The sequence below is a fragment of the Loxodonta africana genome, chromosome 9 (assembly GCF_030014295.1).
Source record: "Loxodonta africana isolate mLoxAfr1 chromosome 9, mLoxAfr1.hap2, whole genome shotgun sequence".
Lineage (NCBI taxonomy): Eukaryota > Metazoa > Chordata > Mammalia > Proboscidea > Elephantidae > Loxodonta > Loxodonta africana.
This window is the reverse complement of record NC_087350.1, coordinates 116,046,452-116,064,609: the sequence shown is the minus strand read 5'-3', so window position 1 is coordinate 116,064,609 and position 18,158 is coordinate 116,046,452.

Below are 18,158 nucleotides of genomic sequence, written 5' to 3'. Positions count from 1 at the left end.
TATTATTTATTTCCCTGTCTTTTGACTTACACTAACAATTTATCTGATAAGGCTAACGCAGGCACGGTAGTGCTTGTTTGAATTCACAGTATGGCAGGTTTTACAAACTCATGTCCTATTTGTGGACTTGTTAGAATTATTCGGTTGGAAGTCTGAGTTTCAAAACCAAAAAAAAAAAAAATTGCTTTTTAATGTGTCCGTTTTCAACATACCACTTTGCTTTTCCTAGGCACTGTAGCAGTTCGCTGCTCTGTGCGGGTAATCTCACATGCAAAACCGTGCTTCAATTCCATACTTTTTTTTTTTTTTTAAAGAAACTGAATAGCCAGCAATGGAAGTTGACAAAGAAGCCATTCCTGGAACTGGAAGGATAACTGTTCAAATTTATGCCACACACTCCGAGAAAACAAAGCAGAAAGGCCGGCCCTTTGGGAACAGCCTTCTGCTAACACAGGATGGAGGCAAGCAACGTTGAAAAGCAAAATACTACCACTCAGAGTTGCAGGGAAAGTTGCCTGGGCAACCCTGAGACCCGGGAGGGCAGCTCTGAGAGAGACCCGGGAGAGCAGCTCTGAGACCTGCAAGATGAAGAACCGGCCTCATCTGCCACTCTTCCCATCCTTCCTCCTGCCTCATTAGCTTAACCGAGATAGCAGGTGTCTTTATTGGCTGGGCTATTAACAGGGCAAAGAACTGGTATTAGTGTTAATGTTAAACTCTCAACCAACTCAACTGATTCAATAATGAGATTTGATGTGAGCGGGAAAAGTTAACAACAACAGAGGTGTCCGTAGGGCTTCCGACACGTCAGGAAGTGAGGTGTGCTGATTGCGGCTAAGAAGCAATGCCTGACGTAATTATTCCGAGCAGATGAGGTCGTACAGTAGGATAAGTGGATGCAAATTACCGAAGCAGAAAGCCAAGAGAGAATGAAAGTGAGGCTCCCTCCAGAGAGTCAGTCCCATCTGATTCTATCCAGTCTCAGTTTAGGATGGGTTATTCAGCTCAGGTGGAGCACAGAACAGCCCATCATTCCTGTTTGTCACTGTAGGCGGAAGGGAAATGAGGACAGCCTATTTCCAGTGTTGCTGAGCTGACAATTGCCAACAGCTGCCACCCCTTGCTTGAAAGGACGGGACTGTCATGAAAGAAGAGGCCTTCATTGGCGGTTCAGTAGTAAAATTCTCCTCTTCCATGCAGAAGACATGGGTTTGATTCCTGGCCAAGGCACTTCATGTGCAGCTACCACCCGTCTGTCAGGGAAGGCTCACATGTGGCTATGATGCTGAGCAGGTTTCAGCACAGCTTCTAGGCTGATGCACTAGGAAGAAAGACCTGGCAATCTACTCCTGAAAATCAGCCAGTGAAAACCCTACTGGTCATGGCAGTCCCATCTGCATCCAATCCTGGGATGGTGCAGGACCAGGCAGTGTTTTGTTCCATTGTGCATGGGGTCACCATGAGTTGGGAGCTGACTCAATGGCAGCTAACAATAACAATGACACATGAGAAGGGCTCCTGTATTGCTCCTACCCGGGTGCAAGGCCTTCCTGTGCATGGTCTTCCTCTATGAGCTGAGCTCAGAGCCAGGGCAGGAGGCATAGTCTGCAAATAACTTCAGTACGTTGGGTACATCTTTGTGGTTTTTCCTCGCTGAAGCCTGGGACAAGGCCGAACACATTCATGATTCCCAGAACAACATCCATCCCCTTCCCCTCTGTAAATAAGGACCCCTTTGGGGAGAATCAATGGCAGTCTTCACTCCCAAATCTGTTCTCCATCTGAATTTCTTTTCTTGGTGAAAGGCTCTGCTCACCATCCACTCACCTAAGCCAACAGCTTGGCACTCACCTTCAACTCACCCCTTCCCTTCGCCCTTCACTCACTACCCAACCCAACCCAATCCAGTGCCGTCAAGTTGATTCCGACTCATAGCGACCCTACAGGACAGAGTAGAACTGCCCCATAGAGTTTCCAAGGAGAACCTGGCGGATTCGAACTGCCGACCTTTTGGTTAACAGCCATAGCACTTAACCACTGTGTCTCCAGGGTTTCCCTTCACTCACTAGAGTCAATTTCCAGGTCCAGTCGTTTCTACCTCCTCCATATTCTTTGCATTTTCACTCCCCGATCCTCACTCATTCTGCCCTACTTTAGAACGCCATCTTTTCTCACTTGAAGTAGTGACTACAACACTCACCCTAATATTTCCCTGTGCTCACACTTGTCACCCTCTATGTCACGTCAATTAAAAAAAAAAAAGAATCTGATCATTTCATTTTGCTGGTAAAAATATATGGCTCTTTCCCCCCAGAGATGGAAGGGTAAATATCAAACTCTTTAGCTTGACATAGGCAAAATGTAAACAGCAGACCATTTGCCCACCTGGTAGGATGTAGAAGACCCCAAAGCACAGGTCAGTGTCTAACTCTATTACCTTGTGGAGCTAGGACAACAGGGAAGGGCTAGCTATGCAGGTGGCTAACTAAGGGGTTAGAAGTAGGATTGGGTTCTACAGTACCTAAGCTAGTGTGCAAGGATTCTGCCCTAGTATGGTTGCCAGATAAGATAGAAGACATCCAGTTAAATTTGAATTTCAGAAAAATAACAACTGCTTTTAAAACTTAAGTATGTACCATGCAATATTTACTTATCTGAAGTTTAAATTTAACAGGGGATTCTGTATTGTGTTTGCTAAATCTGGCAACCCTACACCATAGCATTGGGGATGGGGTGGAACATAAGGGAGAAGGGAGCTGCCAAGACAATCAGTAGGAGAAATCGAAGGTCCAACACAGGGAAAAGGCTTCTGTTAGATATGGCAGCCAAAACACACATGTCTATCTCAACTCCACCCAGAACAATTTCCAAAAGGATAGTAAAAAACAAACCCACTGCCGCCAAGTTGATTTCGACTCACAGCGACCCTAGAGGACAGAGTAGAACCACCCCACAGGGTTTCCAAGGAGCGCCTGGTGGATTCCAACTGCCGACCTTTTGGTTAACAGCCATAGCTTTTAAGCACTACACCACCAGGGTTTCCAAAATGATAGTAAGGGAATAAAAAAGAAAATCCACAAGTTATTAAGAAATTTTTGGAAGATAAAAAGTCATAGAGAAGGGGTAACTGACTCGGCATCAAGGAGAAAGTTTGTGGAGGGGTGTCTTAGCTCCCTAGTGCTGTTGTAATGGAAATACCACAGTGGGTGGCTTTGAAGAACAGAAATTTATTTTCTTACAGTTCAGGACGCTAGACGTCCAAATTTAGCATGTAGCTCTAAGAAGAGGTCCTCCTTTTTTTTTTTTTTTTAGTCCGTTTCAGCTTCTACTGGCTGCCAGAGCCCTGGTGGCACAGTGGTTAAAGTGCTTGGCTGCTAGCCAAAAGGTCAGCAGTTCAAACCCACTAGCTACTCCACGGGAGAAAGATGTGTCAGTTTGCTTCCGTCAAGATTACAGCCTTGGAAACCCTATGGGACAATTGTACTCTGTCATATAGGGTCGCTATGAGTCGGAATCGATTCCACATAGGGGGCTTGGTTTTGGTTGGTATTTAGTAGCTGCCTGTAATCCGTGGAGTTCCTGGGCCTCTGTGGTCATCAGAAAAGATCTGTCTTGTTTGTCCCCGTGTCCACGCTGCAGCTTACAGCTCAGCAGAGATTAGGTTTAGATCACACCCTACGCTGAGATGACCTCATTGATCTAACAAAGAAAACCCTATTCCCAAATGGGATCACATCCACAGGTATAGGGTCAGGACTGCAACACGTATTTTAAGGGGAGCACGATTCAAGCCATAGAAAGGAAGAAGCTGATTAGACTCAAAAACCTCGAATGGCTCAGGAATTAGGAGCACCAGGGGCTTCAGAGGACCTTCAGAGGGGTTAGTCTGTATAAGAAGTAGGTAGTGTCAGGTCACCTTTCTTGCCTCATGGGCAGAGGAGGTGGGAGGTTTGCTGGAGAAAATGAACTGGAGCTCCAGACTAGGGGACACCAGGAACAACAAACGGTGGAAGAGCGTGCTGATAACAGAGTGACTAAGTCGGCAGAGTAAATGGTGAGATCCTTACTCCCCGTCCTGCTGGGTTTTTAGATTGCTGTCAGCCTCCCTTAAGGAATATTTGCAAACAACTCACCAAGAACATTACTGGGCCCCTAACTGATCATCTTATAATGCCACCTGCCACCCACCAATCAATAAGCCCTGTACTTGCACGTAGGTTATCCATTCAGCTTTTAGCGATAGGTTCTTAACCATGGACAGATAGCTGATGTTCAAAGGAAATCTCCAAAATGGGAGACAAACTCCCAAATACGCAAGCCAATAAAACCAGTTGCCATTGAGTCAACTCCGACTCATGGCAACCGCCGGGTGTGTCGGAGTAGAACTGTGTTCCACAGGGTTTTCGATGACTGATTTTTTGGAAGTAGACAGCTAGACACTTCTCCTGAGGCACCTCTGGGTAGACTCAAACCACCCACCTTTTGGTTAGCATCCGAGCATGTTAGCCATTTGCACCGCTCGGTGACTCCTGATAAACAAGTCTGAAAAGAAAAAAAGGCTCTTGGAGGAAAGAAAGGTAATATGGGATGTACAAGAACTTTATAGTTACTATTCGCAGAAAAATAGAAAATTTTGCATCAATAAATCAATAGCGGCGTGCTGTTTTTAAAGAGAACATTCGAAAGAAAGAAGAACAACTGGAAAATAAAAATATGATAACAGAAATAAAGTAGGCAGCGGACTAATTAAAAGATAAACCTCAGAAGCTAGAACAAAAGATCAAAGGTATGGATAATAGAAGAGAGGAAATGAAATTACAGGAAGAATTCAGAAGATCAAACATCTACCCTAGAGAAATTCCAGAAGGAGAGGAGAGAAAATGGAGGGGAGGAAATTATTAAAGAAATAAAACAAGAATATGAATCTCCAAGTTGAAAAAAGAAAAAAATTTTTTTTTTTTTTTAGAAAGGGCCCATCAAATACTTAAAACTATGAGTTAAAAATAATTCACATCAAGACACATTATCTTGATACCAGGGATAAAAGGGAGAAGCCTAAAAATTTCTGGGGTGTAGGGAGAGGGGAGAGGGGCCAAGTCGGGAGACAGAAGGTCATACATAAAATATCAAGAATCAGAAATGGCATCCAACTGCAGCCGCACTGCAGGCTAGAAGTAATTGGGAAACGACATCAGAATCGTGAGGGAAAATTACGTCCAGCCAAGAACTCTATCTCCTGCCAAATTATCAATCAAATCACCTGTGAGGTAGAATAAAGACATCTTCAAATACTCAAGGTCACAAAGAAGTCAGGCTAGGGAGGCAGAAGGGGTCATGCTGAGGCCAAAACAAAACAAAACAGAGCAACTAGGTGGTGTCCAGGGCTCTTGGCTTTGAGCTAAATATTGTGGTAGGTGGACGTGCTGGACTTCTCCAAGGTCTATCAATACTCCTTTGCTCACACTGCTTCTTCTTCCTTTAAGCCCCCAACCCATCCACTTTCTTCCCTGGTGGACACCAGTGCGGCCGCAGCATCCACCTCCTCAGGAAATTATTCCTCACCCTTGTGAGTGAACTGACTTTTCAGTCCTCTGTGCCCCGACCCTAACAGGTACAGAACCCACAGCACTTTATTCCACTTATTTGTTTACACGTTGGTGTCTCCATTTAGACTGACAGTTCTTTGGATCTGTGGCATCAAGTAGTGGCTCATAGCAAGCTCTCAAGAAAGTATTTGGTAGGTGGGTGGGTGGGTGGATGGGTGGATGCATGGATGAATGGGTGAGTGGGTGGGTGGATGGAAGGAAATGCTGGTTGATGACTTTGGAGAAAGAAATAATGTTACCCAAATTAGTAGCCACAGAAGAGAAAGCCTCTCCATATTGAATCTGGGTACAAAAAAAAAAGGGGGGGGGGGCGGGGGAGAGAGAGACAGCCAATGTCATACTGGCTCTCTCCCAAGGGTCAAAATGCCTGTCTTTTCCATTTATTCATTCACTAAGTATTTACCAAGTTCTATGTCCTATTTTATGTCCTACATTTTACTGGGGGCCGTAAGAAATAATAGGAAATATAATACATGGATTCTGCTATTCAGAGTTTTAATTCTAGCTGGAGAGAAAAGTATGCGTATTAAATTGATAACAGAAGATTTCTATAACAATATAAAAGGTGTCACAGTATAGGATAAAAGCCAGTATCAGAGTACAATTCCAGATACTGAGTCCAGCATAGGGCAACCACTGTGGGCTGGAATAATCATAGAAGGCTTCATGGAAGATGTGGGACTTGAGCTGATCTTCAGCAGATAAGATTCAGGTCAGTGGAGAGAAGTGGAATATTTCAGCTTGGGAACAAAGGGGACAATGTCAAGAACAATGCAGACTGGTTTGAGAAGGGAGTTGGCAGTGCTGGGTGGTCATCTTGGACTGGTACGATAGTGAGACATGCTGTGGAGGACCAGGAATTCCATACCAGAAAGGTTGGGTTTCAGAATGAGGGCCCATAGTAAGACAGGGAGCAAAGGCCCTGAGATCAGAGGGTACCTGTTTGAAACATAGTGAAGAGACTGGTGTGGTTAGAGGAGAAGCAAGTAAAAGAGAAAAAGACTATACTATCAGGGAGGTACTAGGGGGTTGAGTATAGAGCCTAAAGACTTAGTAAGACAAAGAATAGAGGGGCCCCCAAATCTGCAAACAAAGTAACAAGAAATAGGCCAGGGCACAGAAACAAAGACATTCCCCAGGACACTGAAAATAGCCAGCAAACTTCTTTAAAGTTGCCTTTCAGAAGCAGCTGGAGAAAACCAGGCCCAGGGACACGTGTAGAACACCCACCTGTGACCGCTGTGTGACCTTCCACCAGGGGCAGTGATGGGCTACAGCCCCAACCGGGGAATCGAACCTGGAGAGCTGCAGACTGCGCAGGCGTGACACCCCATAATAAGTCCTCCTACGAATCCCAGAGGCCTCCGGGACAGGAGCCATCTTGGACAGCTGCTGGGCTGCACCTTAGTTAACATATCCCTGCCTGTGCCTATGAATAAACATGAATCTTTTCCCACCCAAGAACTTTTAAAAACTTGGGCCTGTCTTTTGTTCTGTGAGATAAGGGTAAGCGTTGCTCTAGGCCCTCCTCGTCTCCACTTGCAAGCCTCTTCAATAAAGCTTTGCTCATGTGGAAAACTATATACCTTACCTGCTCATTCTTGAGGCAAGAACCTTATTCTGCTAACAATAGGAGAATGCTTCCCAGACTCCAGTTCCTCCCTTATGATAACAACACACCAACTCCCTCCTCCCTGTTTCCATAATCTATACACATTTCCAATGTCACACCCATCACAGTGAACAGTAATAACCTGTTCGTGTGGCTGCCTTCCCCACTAGACTAGGCGATCTTGAGAGCCAAGGCTGTCGCTTTACCATGAGTTCTGCACTGCTTAGCCCAGTGCTCTGAGCTTAGTGGAGGTCCAGCATATAGTTGCTGAAGGAACACAGTGAGAGGATGGTGGGGGATGAGGCAGACTCAGGGCAGGGAAAAGATGTTTGATACTGTTTTTGTCCCATCTCCTTCTGCCACCACTTCCTATGGCCACCAGGACTCCTCCCTATACCTTAAACCAGTTGCCATTGAGTTTAATACTGATTCATGGCAACCCCATGTATCCCAGAGTAGAACTGTGCTCAATAGGGTTTTCAATGGCTGATCTTTTCAGGAGATCACCAGGCTTTTCTTCCAAGGCACTTCTGGGTGGTCTCAAACAGCCAAGCTTTCGGTTAGCAGCTGAGCTATTGAACCATTTGCATCACCCAGGAAATCCCCCTATACTTTAGTGTTATGAAAACTCTGGCTGTGAAGGGGAGCGGAGTATGTTGACTTAAGTGTCAGTCCAGAATTAGAACCCAAAGGAACCCCATAAGTCTCTGTGCCCCATGCTATAATTCATAAACATCGTTACTCCTGACTCCGAGAACAAGTGCCCTGTCCTGCCATATGCACCAATGAAACCAATGCCTCAAGTCCTGCAAAACAGCCTAGGAAGGCAAACGTATCCCCCTACTCTACTTCCTCTTGGCCCAGAAGAGAGTTCTCCCTGCTCTGCATAAATATATATGACTGCTTGGTGGTGCAGGCTTTAGCCTTAACTCCTGGCTTGGGAAATTCTGCTGCTGTTTTAAGATCTGTCAGTTCCCAGCTCCCCACCGAGGCCACGGAGGATTAGGAGCCAAGTGTCCGCCTTTTGTCCCAAAGCACTGTGCTCTGTGTAGCTAGGAGGCCTGTCCACTCCTGGGAAGTGACAGGAACTACATAGAAACAGTTCAGCTGACCTCTTGCGTGCTGTGCTGGGAGGGTTGACCAGATGGCTTCTCCTCATCTCCGATTTCTGCAGTTACCACTGGGGGGGTATGATCAACCTTCAGTTTCATCCCTGGAACCCACACCACAAAACAGTCTTTTAAAAATCCCTTAAAGATTACTACATTACCTTATCTCCCCTTCGGTAATAAACACACAGCTTCTAGCAGCTGCAGCTTTGTGAGTTCCATCTTGAAATAACGCCACAGGCAAATGTAATTAAAATGAAGTAACTGTGTTTTGTTTCTCCCCCTCCTCAACCTCAGATGCACTCTATTTCTTTCCCTATGAATCAGGGAACAGCTGGTAAACCAGTTCAGTCTTTTTATTCCTTTTGTCTCATGGTCAAGCTGGAAAGGCCTTGCAAGCTTAATCTTTTTCTAAATCATTCTCTGCCTTCATTCTTTCAATTATTTACTGAGCAGTTGTTGTAGTTAACTGTCACTGAGTTGGCCCCCAACTGACGGTGACCCTATGCACAGCAGAAGGAAATACTGCCTGGTCTTGTGTCACCCCAGTGATCACCTGTGGATCAGACCTTTGTGTTCCGTAAGTTTTCATTGGATAATTTTCAGAAATGGATTGCCAGGCTCTTCTTCCTAGCCTGTCTTAGTCTGGAATCCCCACTGAAACCTGTCCACCATGAAGACCCAGCTGGTATTTGAAGTACTGGTGGCATAGCTTCTTCTACTATCAAAGCAACGTATCAGCCACCACGGTACTACCAACTGACAGACGGATGGTAGTCTATTAGGTGGTGGTTGTTGTTAGGTGCTGTCAAGTTTGTTCTGACTCATATCGACCCTATGTACAATAGAATGAAACCTTGCCCAATCCTGCACTATCCTCACTATCATTGTTATGTTTGACCCCATTGTTGCAGCCACTGTGTCAATTAGGTAATCTCCCATAAAGCTGGTACACCCCAAAGGGTTCTACTTTCAATTTAAGGGCAGGCAAGAAGCAAACTACCCCTCTATTCACTCCCTAACCAAAGAGTTCTGAACAAATGCTACTTTGGTACTTGGAGGGCAGGAAAGGCCATCAGTCCCTGAGTCATCATCACTACAAGCAAGCCCGTAGGCGGATTTGCAGCCCAAATTCATATCACCCAGGTAGACTAAAAATTTTCACACCATTAGCCCTCCCCCACTTTTTTTAAGGATCCCAACCTGATAGTGCTCATAGGTTCATGTGAGAGGAAAAACAAATTCTGTCTTGAGGAATGCACCTTTATCAACACCTTCAAAGAATTCCCAAAAATAATTTTTCCAAGAAAAATAAGGAACCCACACCCATAAATTTTAAGCACACAACTGCACAAATTTAAGCAAAAACAGACAGTGACAGACCTGCAAAATATTTCAGATATTGGTTTTATCAGACACAGAATATAAAAAACTATATTTACTCTGCTTAAATGATAAAAACGACATTAACAGTATCTGCAGGGGAAAAGGAACTATTAAGAATAACTGAGCAGATATTGAAAGAACCAAATACAGATTCTAAAAATGAAAAAAATAATATTTGAAATTAAAATCTTTACTTGTTTAACAGCAAATAATAACTGAAGAGAGCAATGACTTGTAAGATAAATCACAAAAAACAGTGGATCCTTATTATCAATACAGCATAGAGGGAATATAAAATTGAAAATATATATTTGTATTTGGATTTCATGGAAGAAAGGTAGGAAAGAATCTGGTGGCAGCATGTATAAAGGGATAATGAAGACATACTTTCCATAACTGATACAGTGCCCAATCCATAGATTTTTTTTTTTTTCCAAGAAGTCCAATGAATCCCAAGCAGTACACATAGAAAGAAATCCACACTGAGACACAGCATAGAGAAATGACCTGAAAACAGCCAGGGAAAAAGAACATGTTACCCTCTAGGAGTAATAGACTGACAGCTGACTTCGCACAGCAAAAATGGAAGCTAGAATACACTGGAATGATATCATTACAGTGCTGAGGAATAATGACCAACATAGAATTCTATATCAATCCACAATATCTTTTCCATAGCAAGGGTGGAACACAATATTTACATTAAACAGAAACTGAGAAAGTTTGCCACTAGCATATCTTCACTAAAGGACATGTTAAAGGAGGCCCACCAGGTTGAGAGAAAGTGATCCAAAATGGAAATCTGATGTGCAAGGAGGGAGGGAGGGAGACGAAAACACAGTGAAACCTGTGAAAGCCAGAACTCAATGAGCCTGCCTTGTTTTTCCAGGTCTTGCAAATTTTCCGACTTTGACAGGGTGCAGCTTACCATTTTTCTATCACTCTCTGTTAGTGAAAAATATTTGAGTTTTCTTTCTCTTACAGGTTTCTACCTCACACAGGTTTAAGCTTTCATAGGTTTTTCTGTAGTAATATGTGGGGAATCTAAACAATTATTTACTGTATGAAATAACATTTTAGCTGGATAGTGGTGGCAGTTAATAAAGTTAATAAGTCTAAGATGCTGTATTGTAAGGGAAGATGGTAAACACATTGGCTACATTTAGATTTTGATAACTTAAGTATGTATTTCATAATTTGTAGGTTAAACATTAAATGAATAGAAACAGAGTATATAACTTTCAAATGAGTATAGGGATGGAAAGAAATAAGGACAAAAATGCTCGTTCAATGCAAAGAAAGACAAGAATGCAGACAAAAAGAAACAAAACAGATGAAATAAATAACAAAATAAAACCAGTTGCCATCAAGTTGATTCTGACTCATGGTGACTCCTTGACTGTTAGAGTGGAACTGTGCTCCATGGGGTTTTCAATGGTTGGTTTTTCAGACCTGCAACTTCGTGGTTAGCAGCTGAACATGTTAACCATTTGCACCACCCAGGGACTTCAACACAAAACAGATGCCAAAAACCAAAAAATCTTTGCCGTCAAATTGATTCAGACTCATAGCAACCCTATAGGACAGAGTATAACTTCCCCATAAGGTTTCCAAGGAGCAGCTTGGTGGATTTGAACTGCCAACTTTTTGGTTAGCAGCTGAGCTCTTAACCACTGTGCCACCATGGCTCCAAAGTAGATAATAAATCCAAATGTATGAATAATTATCATAATAGTAACAAACAAATTTTTCTAGTTAAAAGACAAAGATTGTTATAGTGGATTATACATATATAAAAAATTCAAACACATATTATTTAAAAGAAATTCTTCTAAAATACAATACAGAAAGGTTGAAAGTTAGAGAATTGAAAAAAAGATATATCTTCCTAACAGTAATCAGAAGAAAAGTATATAAGTATATTAATATCAGACTAACTAGACTTTAAGGCAAAAAGCATTACTTTAGGTAAAAATCACTTAATAATAAAGGTTCAGTTTATCAGGAAGACACAGCATTTTTAAAATTTTATATGCATAATAATATGGCATCAAAATAAAGTAAAAAGTCAAAGAATTCTAGGGAGAAACAGGCAAACCTACAATCATATAGGGAGGTTTTCAACAACCTCTATCAAGATCTGATGTAACATGGAGACAAAAAGAAAAAAAAAAGGCGCTAAGAATGTGGAAGATTTCAACACCATTAAAAAAAAAACAACTTTGATTTAATAAAATTCGACTTAATGGATACTTACAGAATACTGTGCTCAATTACTGTAGAATGCACATTCTTTACAAACAAACATGGAACATTTACAAAAACTGACCATATCCTGGAAAAATATCCACAAATTTCAAAGGATTGAAACCGTGTTTTCTGACCACAGTGCAATACTTCTAGAAATCAATACCAAAAAGATAGCCAGAATAGCTCCTATATATTTGGAAATTCAGAAATAGCCTTCTCGATATCCCAAGGGTCAAAGTAGAAATCTTGATGGAAATAAGAAACATTTTGAGCTTAACTGTAACAAAATAGTTTCAGACCATATGGGATGCAATTTCAACAGTACTTAAAAATTTATAGCCTTGAATGCTTGTATGAGAGAAGAAAGTTTAAAAATTAATGAGGTAAACCTCCATCTCAGGACACTGGAAAAAAGAAACATAAAATAAACCCAAAGAAAGTAGAAGAAAGGAAATCATACAGAGCAGAATTTAATGAAATAGGAAAAAAACATAGAATAGAGAGGATTAACAAGGCCAAATATTGGTTCATTGAAAAGTGAATAAAATTTACAAACCTGTAGACTGATCTAGAAAAAAGAGATATGGCACAAATACCCAATATCAAGAATAAAAAAAAGAGACCACCACTACAGATGCCACAGATATGAAAAAGATAAGAAAATCCTGAACAACTTTATGTGAATAATTTCAGAAGTGTTGGTGGAATTCATAAAAACATATAATTTACTAAATCTGTCTTTGACTTGAGAGACAAGCTCAGACTAAGACTCTTTCTCAGACCCAATTCTAAACTCCCTGATGAGAGAATTTAATTGGCCTGTTTTCAGTCCAGGGCCCACACCACATATAATCAGTGAAGACCAGAGTGCTGGATTAGATCACAAAAACACATCTATCAGGGTCAGTACTGAGGGTGGAGAGAAAGGAGAGTTCTCACAGAAATGAAGTCATTGTAGGAGGCAGACACTCCAATGAAATGTACAAAAACCCTCTACAGCACTTATCACTTACGTTTTCTTACATATTGTTCCCCATCACTAGGCTTCTCCAAGGCAGTTCTCAGCAGATTGTCTAGAACATGGTGGTACTTAGTCCACGTTCATTGAATAAATGATTTAAGGAATGAATTTAATCTCTTAGAAAGTTGATGTTTTAATCCCTAAAATGATAATAACAGCACTTTATGCTTGAAGGCACGGACTTGGACCCAATACAACTGTGGTTCTTTTTTTAGCCACCACTCATTTGTCAGTTTGTACTGCGGTGACTTGAGTGTTACTGTGAAGCTGGAAGCTAGGCCACTGGTATTTCAAATATCAGCAGGGTCACCCGTGATGGACAGGTTTCATTGGAGCTTCCAGATTAAGACAGACCAGGAAGAAAGGCCTGGTGATCTACTTCCGAAAATTAGCTAATGAAAACCTTATGGATCACAAGAGAACATCTTCCAACTCACTTACTTGGCCATGTCATCAGGAAGGATCGATCGCCAGAGGAGGAGATCACGTTTGGTAGAGGGCCAGAGAGGCAGACCCTAGACGCAAAGAGAGTCTCAAAAATGCCAGCCATCATGGGGATGAACAAAACTGGGCAATGTTTCACTCTGTTGCGCACAGGTTGCCATGAGCTAGAGTCAACTTGATGGCAGCCATGTATCTACCTGTTTTTAGATCTATGCTCACACATGAGGCTTTTAAAAATGCATTTTAATGGACACACATCTCGGCAAGATTGAACTGAGCGGAGCAGGCTGCATCATCTCCCGGCTGCATTGGTGTTTTCGTTTCCTGAGCTGTAGGGAGTGTGTCAAACTCTGGCCTCCCTCTCTAACCTCTCATCCCTGGGCACAGGTTGTAGGGTCTCCTTCTTCCATCAGGGAAGGACTGACCTTTGTAGAAGGCAAATGCTCTGTGTCCTCTGTAGACTTCCTCTCCGTTCCTTTGTCCCTTTTTACTAGTTTCTGGAAAGATCTGATTCCCCCATTTGCAATAACACCCATGGGCACCACGTGAATTTCTCAAACAGTATGCTTCCACAACACAAGTCTGATCATGTTATTTTCCCTTATAAAATGCTTCGTGGCCAGTACATAAATTTCACTCCACAGGCTTGAACGTTCAAGAAATATCACATTTTAAAAATCCAATTAAATCTAACTCAAAGCTGTTATTCTTACGGATGGGAGGGAATTCGATCACAGTACTTAACGGTGGTCCTTCTCTTTCCCTAGAGTAGTCCAAGAATTCAGGAAGCTTACGTGGTGCCCAGAAAAATGGTGAGTGGCTTCTAACGTTCAGTCAGTCATGGCTGCCACTGATAGCCTCATTTCCCAAACCTACCCAGCCCCCAAAATGTGGGTCTCTACAGCTGCTGTGCCAAGTGAGGAACTGGGGTCTTTGCCTAGGTGGCAGCATCAGCACCTGGGGTATGGCTTCTAGGATGTACCTTTCCTTTCTGATTTCTTCTATCCAGGTCACCAGGTTTACGTCCTTGGCTCTCTGGTGACCCATCAACTTCTATTCCCTTTCCCAAACCCAAAAAACCAAACCCATTGCCATTGAGTTGATTTCAACTCATCAGAGTGACCCTATAGAACAGAGTAGAACTGCCCCATAGGGTTATTGAGTCTGTAATCTTTACGTAAGCAGACTGCCACAGCTTCGTCCCACAGAGTGACTGGTGGATTTGGACTGCCGACCTTTCGGTTAGTAGCCAAGCGCTTAACCACTGTGCCACTAGGGCTCCTATTCCCCACCTGAGGTAATCTCCCTCTCCCTCTCTTCTCTGCCCTGCCCACCCAGGGTACTGAGAAAAATCTCAAAGATTCTTGAACATGAAAGAAAGGATGTTGTTTTTCCAACAGCTTTTCTTCTGGGCCCTGTCAAAACCCTGGGCAAAAAAAAAAAAAATTTGAAACCCATTGCCATTGAGTTAATTTTTAGTCATAGAAATGCACCTAGCTACCTTCTGAGAGGAGAATAGAGTGGGGTGGGTAGGTACAAAAGGAGAATCAGGGAAAATGCAAATTAATCATCAAGCTCTTATTTTATTTTATTTCGTAGAATAGAGTTCAAAATCCTCTGCCTGGCCTCTAAGGCCTCCTTGATCTGGATTCTGCCTGCTCTTCTAGTCTTTATTTGTGTCTTGAAAGCCCTGTAGAATCACTAATAATTCCTCTACACTCTTCTAAGGCACTTCATGCCTCAGTGCCTCTGTGTTCAAGCGTCTCCCCTTATTGCCCCATCTCCATAGGAACACCTACTCCTTCATCTGCCAGGACTCAGCTCAAGGGTGTTCACCACAGGGAGGCTTGCCTTGACTTCCTCAAGTGGGAATGACCACTGTCTTCTGTAGACCCCACTGTTCCTTGTAACATTTCAGTACACTTTTTTTTTTTAGATGTCTGTCTTACTCTAAACCAAAAAACCACTGCCCTCGAGTCATTTCTGACTCATAGCAATCCTATAGGACAGAGTAAAGCTGCCCTGCAGGTTTTTCTGAGACTGTAATTTTGTGGGAAGCAGATCACCAGGACTTTTCTCCAGTGGAGTGGCTGGTGATTTCCAACCACTGAACTTCTGGTTAGCATCCCAGCGTGTTAACAATTGCGCCACCAGTTTTCCCGTCTTCTCTAAACCAAAAAACCAAACTCATTGTCACTGAGTTGATTCTGACTCATACCAACCCTGTAGGACAGTGTAGAACTGCCCCATAGGGTTTCCAAGGAGCAGCTGATAGATTTGAACTGCAGACCTTTTGGTTAGCAGCCATAGCTCTTAGCCACTACTGCCTTCCTCTCACCCGCTGCCCTCGGGTCAATTCTGACTCATAGCGACCCTATAATGACAGAGTAGAACTGCCCAATAGGGTTTTCAAGTTGCAGCTGGGGGATTCAAACTGCTGACATTTTGTTTAGCAGCCTGAGCTTTTAACCACTACAGCACCAGGGCTCCCTGTCTTCTTCCTCTACTACCCTGTAAATCCTTGAGGACAGCAATCATGTCTGCCCATCTCTCAATCCTGATATCTGGCCCAATGCTTGGCTCACGGAAGGTGCCCCACTGGTATGCTAATGAATACAAGAGTAAACAAAATAGAGACTCACTGTGCTTGGAACTGCAAACATGTAGGGCTGGGAGGCTTAACCTCTACCATGGTGTGCGATGGGTCATTAGCTTCAATCTGGAGTCATTTTATAGGTGAGAGATGCATCCTTCTAACAATGCTTTTACTCGTTTTTTTTTTTTTTCCTTTCAATACATTCTGGCTTTAAATACTTTTCATTTGTGATATGAGCTCCTAGCCGTTGGTCCTGGGCGTACTGTTGAGTATTCACTAAGAGTCTAGACCAGAAGTTCCAAACTAGCAACCAGCCAGAGGAATACAACAATTGGTCAAGTTTTATTGGGTCAGCAAGTTATTTAAAAAAAATTTGTTTGAATGCCCTTCACATAGTTACAGCTATTGCTTAGCTCTAGAAGACATTTAAATCCATGTCCACTTTTCTAAGCGAGCTCTCCATACAAGCCTGACAGTCTCTTTATCCTTTCCATACTCAGCCAATATGGGTTACATCTCAACATAAAAAAAAAAAAAAAAACTCACAACTGGACTAATAAGCAGCATCATGATAATTGGAGAAAAGATTTAAGTTGTCAAGGATTTCATTTTACTTGGATCTACAATCAACGCCCGTGGAAGCAGCAGTCAAGAAATCAAATGACGCATTGCACTGGGCAAATCTGCTGCGAAAGAGCTCTTTAAAGTGTTAGAAAGCAGAGATGTCACTTTGAGGACTAAAGCGCACCTGACCCAAGCCATGGTATTTTTAATCGTTTCATGTACATATAAAGCTGGACAATGAATAAGGAGGACCAAAAGAGAATTGATGCCTTTGAACGGTGGTGTTGGTGAAGAATGTTGAATACACCAGGGACTGCCAGAAGAACGAACGAATCTGTTTTGGAAGAAGTACAGCCAGGATGCTCCTTGGATATGGATAACATTGTGAAGAATGGGAATTTCAGAACACTTAATTGTGCTCACAAGGAACCCGTACATAGACCAAGAGGCCGTCCTTCGAATGGAACAAGGGGATACTGCATGATTTGATGTCAGCAAAGGTGTAGGTGGTAAGACTTTCTCTCCAGTACTTTGGACATGTTATCAGCAGGGACAGTCCCTGGAGAAGGACATCATGCTTGGTAAAGATGGGGGTCAGTGAAAAAGAGGAAGACCCTCAATGAGATAGACTGACACAGTGGCTGCAACAATGGACTCAAACATAGCAACTATTGCTAGGATGGTACAGGACCAGGTGGTATCTCATTCTGTTCTACATGGTTGCTATGAGTTGGAACTGACTTGACGGCACCTAACAACACATGCAGTAAGTTTTTTAGTAAATACTCTTCTGTTCAGTTGAACAATTAGTTTGAATGTATGCTGTGTCAGGGTACCTGCTAGAGCTGCAGAGATGATGTCAACAGTATCCATACCCTTTGGGAGCATACATTTCAGGGAGATTGACATGTGGATGACAAGACAGAGCCATGCAGAGGGTGAGTGGGACTTTAGAGAGGCTACTCGGCCCTATGTAGAGATTCAGGTAGACTTCCCAGGGTATTCTTTGCATGAGGAAGAGGCAGCAGCTAGGGCCCAGGGTGGAAAATGTGACTGCCTGGAAGTTAAAGCTAAAGAGTAGATTATACAGAATATGATATACCAAGAATGTAAACTTCAATCCAAGGCCAATTGTTATCCCTAGAAGGTTTTTAAGTTGAGAAATGAAGGAATCAAATTTAAAATTTTAGGAAGTCTGAATCTTTAAATAGATACCCTACTTACACTAGACAACAGAATTTTAATAAATGCAAAATGAAAATGTTCGCGTGTGTGCTCGTCTGCCAGTACTGGTATGAATATATATACATGTGTATTTCTAGAAAAATCTAGATTTTTTTTTTTCTTCAGACATTGGGTTAAGGCCATTTGGAATGCAAGGCTACAATTCAGCCAAAAACAACGTGTGAGAGACCTGCAAAAAAAAAAAAAAAACTGAAGACTCCCAACTTCCTAGTTGGCCAGCCCATAAATCCTAGGCAGGTTCACCAAATCCTGCCTGAAATTTGTTCTACCTGCTTCTTTTTGTGCTCTTCATTCTCATGCCAGCGCAGCTCCAAATTAGAGAGAA